The sequence below is a fragment of the Euprymna scolopes genome, chromosome 5, assembly GCF_053919585.1.
Source record: "Euprymna scolopes isolate OS-2025 chromosome 5, ASM5391958v1, whole genome shotgun sequence".
Lineage (NCBI taxonomy): Eukaryota > Metazoa > Mollusca > Cephalopoda > Sepiida > Sepiolidae > Euprymna > Euprymna scolopes.
This window is the reverse complement of record NC_136486.1, coordinates 60,107,407-60,122,691: the sequence shown is the minus strand read 5'-3', so window position 1 is coordinate 60,122,691 and position 15,285 is coordinate 60,107,407. Positions and strand designations below refer to the sequence as shown.

General features: G+C 31.9%; 2 pseudogenes; both read left to right on the top strand.

Moving 5' to 3' along the window:
- Positions 1-2,397: 2,397 nt before the first annotated feature.
- Positions 2,398-2,531, top strand: LOC145277239 (U2 spliceosomal RNA; annotated as a pseudogene).
- An 8,069-nt stretch (positions 2,532-10,600) lies between these two features.
- Positions 10,601-10,734, top strand: LOC145277257 (U2 spliceosomal RNA; annotated as a pseudogene).
- Positions 10,735-15,285: the final 4,551 nt, after the last annotated feature.

Below are 15,285 nucleotides of genomic sequence, written 5' to 3'. Positions count from 1 at the left end.
ATATATAGGTTTAGAATTGTTCTCTCTCTCTCTCTCTCACACACACATTCTAACTTTTGTAGTTATAATAGATAGATTATGCTAGATATATTTCCATATGTCTGAATACCCTATATACAAATTTTCTAAACTGTAGGTAAAAAATTTGTTGAGTATGTAGGTTAAGAATTGTTCTCTCTCTCTCTCACACACACACACACACACACACACACAAGTTCTCACTTTTATAGATATAATAGATAGATTATGCTAGATATATTTCTATATGTCTGCCTACCCTATATACAAATTTCCAAATCTGTGCCCAAAAATGTGTGGAATATATAGGTTGAGAATTGTTCTCTCTCTCTCTCTCTCACACATATTCTCACTTTTATAGGTTATATAGGTTGAGAATTTTTTGCTCTTTCCATCACTCACATTCACACTTTTATAGATATAATACATAGATTATGCCAGATATATTTACATATGTCTGAATACCCAATATACACATTTTCAAATCTGTAGATAAAAAATTAGTTGAATATATAGGTTGAGAACTGTTCTCTCTCTCTCTCTTTCTCTCTCTCTCACACACACATTCTCACTTTTATAGATATAATAGATAGATTATGCTAGATATATTTCCATACGTCTGAATACCCTATATCCAAATTTTCTAATATGTAGATAAAAAATTTGTTGAATATATAGGGTGAGAATTTTCCTTCCTCTCTTTCTCTCTCTCTCTTTCTCACACACACACAAGCTGAAAATTGTTCTCTCTCTCTCTCTGACTCTCTCTCTCTCTCTCTCACACACACACACATGGTCATTTTATAGATATAATAGATAGGTTATGCTAGATATATTTCTATATGTCTGAATACCCTATATACAAATTTTTAAATCTGTAGATAAAAAATTTGTTGAGTATATAGGTTGAGAATTGTTCTCTCTCTCTCTCTTTCACACACATTCTCACTTTTATAGATATAATAGATAGATTATGCTAGATATATTTCCTTATGTCTGAATACCCTATATACAAATTATCAAATCTGTAGATACAAAATTTGTTGAGTATATAGGTTGAGAATTGTTCTCTCTCTCTCTCTCACTCACTCACTCACTCACTCACACACACACACACACACACACACACATTCTACCTTTTATAGATATAATAGATTATGCTAGATAAATTTCCATATGTCTGAATACCCTGTATACAAATTTTCAGATCTGTACATTAAAATTAGTTGAATATATAGGTTGAGAATTGTTCTCTCTCTCTCTCTCTTCTCTCTCTCTCTCTTTCACACACATTCTCACTTTTCTAGATATAATAGATAGATTATGCTAGATATATTTCCATATGTCTGAATACCCTAAATACAAATTTTCTAATCGGTAGATAAAAAATTTGTTGAATATATAGGGTGAGAATTGTACTTACTCTCTCTCTCTCTCTCTCTCTCTCTCTCTCTCTCTCTCTCTCTCTCTCTCACGCACACATTCTCACTTTTATGGATATAATAGATAGATTATGCTGGATATATTTCCATATGTCTGAATACCCTATATACAAATGGTCAAATCTGTAGATAACAAATTTATTGAATAGATAGGTTGAGAATTGTTCTCTCTCTCTCTCTCTCGCAACCTTACACACACAACCACACGCAAACATTCTGACTTTTATAGATATAATAGATCGATTATGCTAGATATATTTCCATATGTCTGAATACCCAATATACAAATTTTCAAATCTGTAGGTAAAAAATTTGTTGAATATATAGGTTGAGAATTGTTCTCTCTCTCTCACACACTCACATTCTCACTTTTATAGATATAATGTATAGATTATGCTAGATATATTTCTATATGTCTGAATACCCTATATACAAAGTTTAAAATCCGTAGATAAAAATACGTTGAGTATATAGGTTGAGAATTGTTCTCTCTCTCTCACACGAAACTGTGCGCTCGGCTTCTTCCCCCCCTTCCCACCCCAAATGCTTGGGAAACTGTGCACTGTTTTTGTTGGTTTTCAAGCTGCCTCTTCCCCCCCCCCCACACACACAGTTTAACAGTAGTAGGAGGTCAAGAGAAAGAGGGTGAGAGAGAGAGAAGAGTAAGTTGGTGAGAGAGAGAGAAAAGAGAATGAGGGTGTTGGTTTTATATTTTTATTATCGTCTAATATTTTGAAAGCTGAATTTCTAATAAAATGTGCATCTATAGGAGATAATGCCTGGGAATGTGTTCCCCCCCCCCACAGTTTAACAGTGGTATTACGTCAAGAGAAAGAGGGTGAGAGAGAGGGAAGAGTAAGTGGGTGAGAGAGAGAAAGAGAGAGAAAAAAAAGAAAGACGGTGTTGGTTTTGTGAAAAAAGTTGTTATTTACAATTGTTCGCATTCTTGGCCTTTTGGTCAAGATCAAAGTGTAGTATCTGTTCTTCAGATGCTGCACTTCTATTTCTTGTTCTCTTTCGGTGGAGGAGAAATCCTCCACGACCGAGACAATTTTTATTTTTGTACCTTTTCTCCACGTTAAAAAACGACCCTGGTGTCTAACTCTGTCCCGTGGGGAGGCATAGTAAATAGGTACAATTGTTCGCCATTAGTGGATGTTGACGTCACGTCACGTGACATGACTAAGCGTTTTTTTTTTTTAGTATGAATAACATTTTTTGTTTTAATTATAAAGTCTACACTTAATTTTATAGAAAAGATGTATATATAATAGAAAAAAAAAATTACTGGTTTTGTTGGATTCAAGTGGATCCCCCCCCCCTCCAGTTTAAGAGATAGCAGGTCACGTGGTAATATACAAAATGGCTAGCGTAAATATAAAGATCGGTTTTTTTATCGACGAATATTTTGAAAGCTGAATTTTTTTTTATTCCTGTACATTTTTTCCTGATATTTTTCGTTAAAACTCTTGTATAAATACTATTTTTAACCAGTTAAATACGTTGGAGACATTGTCATGGAGTTTAATAATCTCTAGAACAAAGCAGAAGAGAAATTACAAAAGTATCGGTAAAACAAAGTGTTTGTTTACATTTGTTCGCCATTACTGGATGTTGACGTCACGTCACGTGACATGACTAAGCGTTTTTGGATTATGTAATATTAACATTAAAATGACAGGTTTTTTGGGGGGCCCCCCTAGGAGAGAAATGATCAGTTCACCCCCTTTTAATGGTCCGTTTGGTGTGGAATTTCGATATTTGTCATGCGGGTGATCAAGGTTCAATATGATACATAATTTGTCAACTTTGGTTGTGTCTGTCAAAAGTTTGAGCTGACGTCACGTCACGTGACACGTATTGAATAACGTTAAAATGACAGGTTTTTTGGGGGGCCCCCCTAGGAGAAAAACGATCAGTTGACCCCTTTCTACTGGTCCGTTTGACGTGAAATTTCGATATTTGTCATCCGGGTGATAAAGGTGCAATATGATACCAAATTTGTCAACTCTGGTTCCGTCTTTCAAAAGTTTTAGCGTTACAAACAAACATACATACATACATACATACATACATACACACCGATTTTTGCCTTTTATATATATAGAAGACAAGCAGGGCTACCCGGCGTTGCTCGGGACCGTATAAACAATGAAAAAACAAAAGCAGATATTGAACATATGTTTGATTCTTAGGGGAGAGGAATCTTTCATCTCTATGTATTATTTGTTTTATCTACCCTAGGACTGATATTGTTCATGTTTTATCCCTAGCATAGGTAATTTACAGCATGTATATGAAATTGTTTTACCTTAGGGAGAAGAGAACAGGTAATATACAACATAATGTGTCTATATTACATCCCTGGCAACGCCTAGAAACCAGCTAGAACATGTATTTCAGTCAATCTTTATTATATCCTGGGCTATGCCGGGAAACCAGCTAATCTCTTTTTAGTGACTTGACCACCAAAATACCTCCCTAAGTGTGTCCTTTCTTTTGAACTTATTAGATATAGGTATCTAGAAATGTGTGTGAAATTTTGTTGAATGCATTGTTCACTATGATTTTCTTATTGTTCTACACAATATCAACTGTAGCGAAATAACACAGTAAACTTAGTGTAGTGTTAGAATAAAGAGCAAAGGAAAAAATTAGAATCATATTTTGTAATTGCAAATCTAAATTTGCTAGCATGTACCAGTATTTGCCAGGTTGTGGAAATTTGGAACTTATAACATATGTAGTGGCCTTTTCCTAGATACCTATTGCTAAAAATTATACTTTCATTTTGTTAGAAAAATCTCTCTTCAGATGCCCTGCATCATTCAAAATAAAAACAAATATTTTTATAATTGTTTCAGTATATTGCTACACAATGTGAAAGTTTTTAACGTTTGTAAAAAAAATCATGAATGTGCTTATATTGCAAAAAAGAAAATATCAGTGCACAGTATTGAAAGTGTTTGAGATTCAAAAGTCTGTAACATTTCTACTAACTTCATAAGATGTCATGTGAGAAACTGAATTGAATATCAAGACATTATCTGAAGCGTTTTTATTTTGGTGTAACATATGTGTTTACAGTGAACCTTAACTTTTAATAAACAGATTGGTATGCAATGACATAGGCTAAGAATCTTTAAAATATATATAAATTGGAAAAATGTGTGAACAAATGAAAAAAAAATGATCCGCTCCACTTGATGACATCAAGCACAGTAATATTTTAGTGAAGAAAATATGAAATTGATGTTCAGTGATTAGTTTGGATGAATGAGAAAATGTAATTGTTTGATGCATAAAAATAACTCAGTTGCTGTATTTGATATTAAGCAGCAAAATATAGTGATTTGAATATTTGGGAAAACATCAAACCAGATTATGTAAAAAGAAAAAAAAAAGATGAAATTAGAAAATATATATTTTATGTTTATGAGTTCTGCCAATCAAAATTTTGTGGCAGAAATTGGGTGATTACCATGCAATTTTATTTTGGTAAAATTCTTAAATTATTAGAATGTTTATTATAATTTCTAATTAGTGACTTGTTATAATCAAAATCCGCCCTAAAGAGTGTCCTTTCTTTTATTAGGTATCAGAGTAGGTATCAAGATTTCTACTTCTATACAAATGTGATATTTCAGATCTGTACATAAAAAATTTGTTGAATATATAGGTTGAGAATTGTTCTGTGTCGCTCTCTCTCACACACACACGCATTCTCACTTTTATAGATATAATAGATAGATTACTCTAGATATATTTCCATATGTCTGAATACCCTATATACAAATTTTCAAATCTGTAGATAAAAAAATTTGTTGAGTATATAGGTTGAAAATTGTTCTCTCTCTCTCTCTCTCTCTCACACACACATTCTCAATTTTAGAGATATAATAGATAGATTATGCTAGATATATTTCCATATGTCTGAATACCCTATATACAAATTTTCTAATCTGTAGATCAAATATTTGTTGAATATATAGGTTGAAAATTGTTCTTACTCTCTCTCTCTCTCTCTCTCTCTGGCTACCTCACACACACATTCTAACTTTTATAGATATAATAGATAGATTATGCTAGATATATTTCCATATGTGTGAATACCCTATATACAAATTTTCTAATTTGTAGATAAAAAATTTGTAGAGTGCATAGGTTGAGAATTGTTCTCTCTATCTCTCACACACACACATTCTAACTTTTAATGATATAATAGATTATGCTAGATATATTTCGATATTTCTGAATACCCTATATATAAAAATTTGTTGAATGTATAGGTTGAGAACTGTTCTCTCTCTCTCTCTCTCTCTCTCTCGCTCACACACACACACATTCTCACTTTTATAGATATAATAGAAAGATTATCCTAGATATATTTCTATTTGTATGAATACTCTATATACAAATTTTAAAATCTGTAGATAAAGAATTTGTTGAGTATATGGGTTGAGAATTGTTCTCTCTCTCTCTCTCTCTCTCTCTCTCTCACACACACACACACACACATTCTCACTTTTATAGATATAATAGATTATGCTAGATATATTTCCATATGTCTGAATACCCTATATACAAATTTTCAAATCTGTAGATAAAAAATTTGTTGAGTATATAGGTTGAGAATTGTTCTCTCTCTCTCTATCACACACATTCTCACTTTTATAGATATAATAGACAGATTATGCCAGATATATTGAAATATGTCTGAATGCCCAATATACAAATTTTGAAATCTGTAGATAAAAAATTTGTTGTATACATAGGTTGACAATTGTCCTCTCTCTCACACACACACACATTCTCACTTTTATACATATAATAGATAGATTATGCTAGATATATTTCTATATGTCTGAACACCCTATATACAAATGTTAAAATCTGTGGATAAAAAATTTGTTGAATGTATAGGTTGAGAATTTTTATCTCTCTCTTTTTCTCTCTCTCTCTCGCTATCTCACACACACGCATTCTCACTTTTATAGATAAAATAGATAGATTATGCTAGATATATTTCCATATGTCTGAATACCCTATATACAAAGTTTCAAATCTGTAGATAAAAAATTTGTTGAATATATAGGTTTAGAATTGTTCTCTCTCTCTCTCTCTCTCACACACACATTCTAACTTTTGTAGTTATAATAGATAGATTATGCTAGATATATTTCCATATGTCTGAATACCCTATATACAAATTTTCTAAACTGTAGGTAAAAAATTTGTTGAGTATGTAGGTTAAGAATTGTTCTCTCTCTCTCTCACACACACACACACACACACACAAGTTCTCACTTTTATAGATATAATAGATAGATTATGCTAGATATATTTCTATATGTCTGCCTACCCTATATACAAATTTCCAAATCTGTGCCCAAAAATGTGTGGAATATATAGGTTGAGAATTGTTCTCTCTCTCTCTCTCTCTCACACATATTCTCACTTTTATAGGTTATATAGGTTGAGAATTTTTTGCTCTTTCCATCACTCACATTCACACTTTTATAGATATAATACATAGATTATGCCAGATATATTTACATATGTCTGAATACCCAATATACACATTTTCAAATCTGTAGATAAAAAATTAGTTGAATATATAGGTTGAGAATTGTTCTCTCTCTCTCTCTTTCTCTCTCTCTCACACACACATTCTCACTTTTATAGATATAATAGATAGATTATGCTAGATATATTTCCATACGTCTGAATACCCTATATCCAAATTTTCTAATATGTAGATAAAAAATTTGTTGAATATATAGGGTGAGAATTTTCCTTCCTCTCTTTCTCTCTCTCTCTTTCTCACACACACACAAGCTGAAAATTGTTCTCTCTCTCTCTGACTCTCTCTCTCTCTCTCACACACACACACATGGTCATTTTATAGATATAATAGATAGGTTATGCTAGATATATTTCTATATGTCTGAATACCCTATATACAAATTTTTAAATCTGTAGATAAAAAATTTGTTGAGTATATAGGTTGAGAATTGTTCTTTCTCTCTCTCTCACACACACATTCTCACTTTTATAGATATAATAGATTATGCTAGATATATTTCCAAATGTCTGAATACCCTATATACAAATTTTCAAATCTGTAAAGATAGAATTTGTTGAATATATAGGTTGAGAATTGTTCTCTCTCTCTCTTTCACACACATTCTCACTTTTATAGATATAATAGATAGATTATGCTAGATATATTTCCTTATGTCTGAATACCCTATATACAAATTATCAAATCTGTAGATACAAAATTTGTTGAGTATATAGGTTGAGAATTGTTCTCTCTCTCTCTCTCTCACTCACTCACTCACTCACTCACAAACACACACACACATTCTACCTTTTATAGATATAATAGATTATGCTAGATATATTTCCATATGTCTGAATACCCTGTATACAAATTTTCAGATCTGTACATAAAAATTAGTTGAATATATAGGTTGAGAATTGTTCTCTCTCTCTCTCTTCTCTCTCTCTCTTTCACACACATTCTCACTTTTCTAGATATAATAGATAGATTATGCTAGATATATTTCCATATGTCTGAATACCCTATATACAAATTTTATAATCGGTAGATAAAAAATTTGTTGAATATATAGGGTGAGAATTGTACTTACTCTCTCTCTCTCTCTCTCTCTCACGCACACATTCTCACTTTTATGGATATAATAGATAGATTATGCTGGATATATTTCCATATGTCTGAATACCCTATATACAAATGGTCAAATCTGTAGATAACAAATTTATTGAATAGATAGGTTGAGAATTGTTCTCTCTCTCTCTCTCGCAACCTTACACACACAACCACACGCAAACATTCTGACTTTTATAGATATAATAGATCGATTATGCTAGATATATTTCCATACGTCTGAATACCCTATATCCAAATTTTCTAATATGTAGATAAAAAATTTGTTGAATATATAGGGTGAGAATTTTCCTTCCTCTCTTTCTCTCTCTCTCTTTCTCACACACACACAAGCTGAAAATTGTTCTCTCTCTCTCTGACTCTCTCTCTCTCTCTCACACACACACACATGGTCATTTTATAGATATAATAGATAGGTTATGCTAGATATATTTCTATATGTCTGAATACCCTATATACAAATTTTTAAATCTGTAGATAAAAAATTTGTTGAGTATATAGGTTGAGAATTGTTCTTTCTCTCTCTCTCACACACACATTCTCACTTTTATAGATATAATAGATTATGCTAGATATATTTCCAAATGTCTGAATACCCTATATACAAATTTTCAAATCTGTAAAGATAGAATTTGTTGAATATATAGGTTGAGAATTGTTCTCTCTCTCTCTTTCACACACATTCTCACTTTTATAGATATAATAGATAGATTATGCTAGATATATTTCCTTATGTCTGAATACCCTATATACAAATTATCAAATCTGTAGATACAAAATTTGTTGAGTATATAGGTTGAGAATTGTTCTCTCTCTCTCTCTCTCACTCACTCACTCACTCACTCACAAACACACACACACATTCTACCTTTTATAGATATAATAGATTATGCTAGATATATTTCCATATGTCTGAATACCCTGTATACAAATTTTCAGATCTGTACATAAAAATTAGTTGAATATATAGGTTGAGAATTGTTCTCTCTCTCTCTCTCTTCTCTCTCTCTCTTTCACACACATTCTCACTTTTCTAGATATAATAGATAGATTATGCTAGATATATTTCCATATGTCTGAATACCCTATATACAAATTTTATAATCGGTAGATAAAAAATTTGTTGAATATATAGGGTGAGAATTGTACTTACTCTCTCTCTCTCTCTCTCTCTCACGCACACATTCTCACTTTTATGGATATAATAGATAGATTATGCTGGATATATTTCCATATGTCTGAATACCCTATATACAAATGGTCAAATCTGTAGATAACAAATTTATTGAATAGATAGGTTGAGAATTGTTCTCTCTCTCTCTCTCGCAACCTTACACACACAACCACACGCAAACATTCTGACTTTTATAGATATAATAGATCGATTATGCTAGATATATTTCCATATGTCTGAATACCCAATATACAAATTTTCAAATCTGTAGGTAAAAAATTTGTTGAATATATAGGTTGAGAATTGTTCTCTCTCTCTCACACACTCACATTCTCACTTTTATAGATATAATGTATAGATTATGCTAGATATATTTCTATATGTCTGAATACCCTATATACAAAGTTTAAAATCCGTAGATAAAAATACGTTGAGTATATAGGTTGAGAATTGTTCTCTCTCTCTCTTACGCACACACACACACACACACACACATTTTCACTTTTATAGATATAATAGATAGATTATGCTAGATATATTTCCATATGTCTGAATACCCTATATACAAATTTTCAAATCTGTAGATAAAAAATGTATTGAATATATAGGTTGAGAATTGTTGTCTCTCTCTCTCTCTCTCTCTCTCTCTCTCTCTCTCTCTCTCTCTCTCTCTCTCTGGCTACCTCACACACACACACATTTTCACTTTTATAGATATAATAGATAGATTATGCTAGATATATTTCCATATGTCTGAATACCCTATATACAAACTTTCAAATCTGTAGATAAAAAATTTGTTGAGTATATAGGTTGAGAATTGTTCTCTCTCTCTCACACGAAACTGTGCGCTCGGCTTCTTCCCCCCCTTCCCACCCCAAATGCTTGGGAAACTGTGCACTGTTTTTGTTGGTTTTCAAGCTGCCTCTTCCCCCCCCACACACACACAGTTTAACAGTAGTAGGAGGTCAAGAGAAAGAGGGTGAGAGAGAGAGAAGAGTAAGTTGGTGAGAGAGAGAGAAAAGAGAAAGAGGGTGTTGGTTTTATATTTTTATTATCGTCTAATATTTTGAAAGCTGAATTTCTAATAAAATGTGCATCTATAGGAGATAATGCCTGGGAATGTGTTCCCCCCCCACAGTTTAACAGTGGTGTGACGTCAAGAGAAAGAGGGTGAGAGAGAGGGAAGAGTAAGTGGGTGAGAGAGAGAAAGAGAGAGAAAAAAAAGAAAGACGGTGTTGGTTTTGTGAAAAAAGTTGTTATTTACAATTGTTCGCATTCTTGGCCTTTTGGTCAAGATCAAAGTGTAGTATCTGTTCTTCAGATGCTGCACTTCTATTTCTTGTTCTCTTTCGGTGGAGGAGAAATCCTCCACGACTGAGACAATTTTTATTTTTGTACCTTTTCTCCACGTTAAAAAACGACCCTGGTGTCTAACTCTGTCCCGTGGGGAGGCATAGTAAATAGGTACAATTGTTCGCCATTAGTGGATGTTGACGTCACGTCACGTGACATGACTAAGCGTTTTTTTTTTTAGTATGAATAACATTTTTTGTTTTAATTATAAAGTCTACACTTAATTTTATAGAAAATGATGTATATATAATAGAAAAAAAAAATTACTGGTTTTGTTGGATTCAAGTGGATCCCCCCCCTCCAGTTTAAGAGATAGCAGGTCACGTGGTAATATACAAAATGGCTAGCGTAAATATAAAGATCGGTTTTTTTATCGACGAATATTTTGAAAGCTGAATTTTTTTTTATTCCTGTACATTTTTTCCTGATATTTTTCGTTAAAACTCTTGTATAAATACTATTTTTAACCAGTTAAATACGTTGGAGACATTGTCATGGAGTTTAATAATCTCTAGAACAAAGCAGAAGAGAAATTACAAAAGTATCGGTAAAACAAAGTGTTTGTTTACATTTGTTCGCCATTACTGGATGTTGACGTCACGTCACGTGACATGACTAAGCGTTTTTGGATTATGTAATATTAACATTAAAATGACAGGTTTTTTGGGGGGCCCCCCTAGGAGAGAAATGATCAGTTCACCCCCTTTTAATGGTCCGTTTGGTGTGGAATTTCGATATTTGTCATGCGGGTGATCAAGGTTCAATATGATACATAATTTGTCAACTTTGGTTGTGTCTGTCAAAAGTTTGAGCTGACGTCACGTCACGTGACACGTATTGAATAACGTTAAAATGACAGGTTTTTTTGGGGGCCCCCCTAGGAGAAAAACGATCAGTTGACCCCTTTCTACTGGTCCGTTTGACGTGAAATTTCGATATTTGTCATCCGGGTGATCAAGGTGCAATATGATACCAAATTTGTCAACTCTGGTTCCGTCTTTCAAAAGTTTTAGCGTTACAAACAAACATACATACATACATACATACATACATACATACACACCGATTTTTGCCTTTTATATATATAGACTAGCAGGGCTACCCGGCGTTGCTCGGGACCGTATAAACAATGAAAAAACAAAAGCAGATATTGAACATATGTTTGATTCTTAGGGGAGAGGAATCTTTCATCTCTATGTATTATTTGTTTTATCTACCCTAGGACTGATATTGTTCATGTTTTATCCCTAGCATAGGTAATTTACAGCATGTATATGAAATTGTTTTACCTCAGGGAGAAGAGAACAGGTAATATACAACATAATGTGTCTATATTACATCCCTGGCAACGCCTAGAAACCAGCTAGAACATGTATTTCAGTCAATCTTTATTATATCCTGGGCTATGCCGGGAAACCAGCTAATCTCTTTTTAGTGACTTGACCACCAAAATACCTCCCTAAGTGTGTCCTTTCTTTTGAACTTATTAGATATAGGTATCTAGAAATGTGTGTGAAATTTTGTTGAATGCATTGTTCACTATGATTTTCTTATTGTTCTACACAATATCAACTGTAGCGAAATAACACAGTAAACTTAGTGTAGTGTTAGAATAAAGAGCAAAGGAAAAAATTAGAATCATATTTTGTAATTGCAAATCTAAATTTGCTAGCATGTACCAGTATTTGCCAGGTTGTGGAAATTTGGAACTTATAACATATGTAGTGGCCTTTTCCTAGATACCTATTGCTAAAAATTATACTTTCATTTTGTTAGAAAAATCTCTCTTCAGATGCCCTGCATCATTCAAAATAAAAACAAATATTTTTATAATTGTTTCAGTATATTGCTACACAATGTGAAAGTTTTTAACGTTTGTAAAAAAAATCATGAATGTGCTTATATTGCAAAAAAGAAAATATCAGTGCACAGTATTGAAAGTGTTTGAGATTCAAAAGTCTGTAACATTTCTACTAACTTCATAAGATGTCATGTGAGAAACTGAATTGAATATCAAGACATTATCTGAAGCGTTTTTATTTTGGTGTAACATATGTGTTTACAGTGAACCTTAACTTTTAATAAACAGATTGGTATGCAATGACATAGGCTAAGAATCTTTAAAATATATATAAATTGGAAAAATGTGTGAACAAATGAAAAAAAAATGATCCGCTCCACTTGATGACATCAAGCACAGTAATATTTTAGTGAAGAAAATATGAAATTGATGTTCAGTGATTAGTTTGGATGAATGAGAAAATGTAATTGTTTGATGCATAAAAATAACTCAGTTGCTGTATTTGATATTAAGCAGCAAAATATAGTGATTTGAATATTTGGGAAAACATCAAACCAGATTATGTAAAAAGAAAAAAAAAAGATGAAATTAGAAAATATATATTTTATGTTTATGAGTTCTGCCAATCAAAATTTTGTGGCAGAAATTGGGTGATTACCATGCAATTTTATTTTGGTAAAATTCTTAAATTATTAGAATGTTTATTATAATTTCTAATTAGTGACTTGTTATAATCAAAATCCGCCCTAAAGAGTGTCCTTTCTTTTATTAGGTATCAGAGTAGGTATCAAGATTTCTACTTCTATACAAATGTGATATTTCAGATCTGTACATAAAAAATTTGTTGAATATATAGGTTGAGAATTGTTCTGTGTCGCTCTCTCTCACACACACACGCATTCTCACTTTTATAGATATAATAGATAGATTACTCTAGATATATTTCCATATGTCTGAATACCCTATATACAAATTTTCAAATCTGTAGATAAAAAAATTTGTTGAGTATATAGGTTGAAAATTGTTCTCTCTCTCTCTCTCTCTCACACACACATTCTCAATTTTAGAGATATAATAGATAGATTATGCTAGATATATTTCCATATGTCTGAATACCCTATATACAAATTTTCTAATCTGTAGATCAAATATTTGTTGAATATATAGGTTGAAAATTGTTCTTACTCTCTCTCTCTCTCTCTCTCTCTCTGGCTACCTCACACACACATTCTAACTTTTATAGATATAATAGATAGATTATGCTAGATATATTTCCATATGTGTGAATACCCTATATACAAATTTTCTAATTTGTAGATAAAAAATTTGTAGAGTGCATAGGTTGAGAATTGTTCTCTCTATCTCTCACACACACACATTCTAACTTTTAATGATATAATAGATTATGCTAGATATATTTCGATATTTCTGAATACCCTATATATAAAAATTTGTTGAATGTATAGGTTGAGAACTGTTCTCTCTCTCTCTCTCTCTCTCTCTCTCTCTCTCTCGCTCACACACACACACATTCTCACTTTTATAGATATAATAGAAAGATTATCCTAGATATATTTCTATTTGTATGAATACTCTATATACAAATTTTAAAATCTGTAGATAAAGAATTTGTTGAGTATATGGGTTGAGAATTGTTCTCTCTCTCTCTCTCTCTCTCTCTCTCTCTCACACACACACACACACACATTCTCACTTTTATAGATATAATAGATTATGCTAGATATATTTCCATATGTCTGAATACCCTATATACAAATTTTCAAATCTGTAGATAAAAAATTTGTTGAGTATATAGGTTGAGAATTGTTCTCTCTCTCTCTATCACACACATTCTCACTTTTATAGATATAATAGACAGATTATGCCAGATATATTGAAATATGTCTGAATGCCCAATATACAAATTTTGAAATCTGTAGATAAAAAATTTGTTGTATACATAGGTTGACAATTGTCCTCTCTCTCACACACACACACATTCTCACTTTTATACATATAATAGATAGATTATGCTAGATATATTTCTATATGTCTGAACACCCTATATACAAATGTTCAAATCTGTGGATAAAAAATTTGTTGAATGTATAGGTTGAGAATTTTTATCTCTCTCTTTTTCTCTCTCTCTCTCTCTCGCTATCTCACACACACGCATTCTCACTTTTATAGATAAAATAGATAGATTATGCTAGATATATTTCCATATGTCTGAATACCCTATATACAAAGTTTCAAATCTGTAGATAAAAAATTTGTTGAATATATAGGTTTAGAATTGTTCTCTCTCTCTCTCTCACACACACATTCTAACTTTTGTAGTTATAATAGATAGATTATGCTAGATATATTTCCATATGTCTGAATACCCTATATACAAATTTTCTAAACTGTAGGTAAAAAATTTGTTGAGTATGTAGGTTAAGAATTGTTCTCTCTCTCTCTCACACACACACACACACACAAGTTCTCACTTTTATAGATATAATAGATAGATTATGCTAGATATATTTCTATATGTCTGCCTACCCTATATACAAATTTCCAAATCTGTGCCCAAAAATGTGTGGAATATATAGGTTGAGAATTGTTCTCTCTCTCTCTCTCTCTCACACATATTCTCACTTTTATAGGTTATATAGGTTGAGAATTTTTTGCTCTTTCCATCACTCACATTCACACTTTTATAGATATAATACATAGATTATGCCAGATATATTTACATATGTCTGAATACCCAATATACACATTTTCAAATCTGTAGATAAAAAATTAGTTGAAT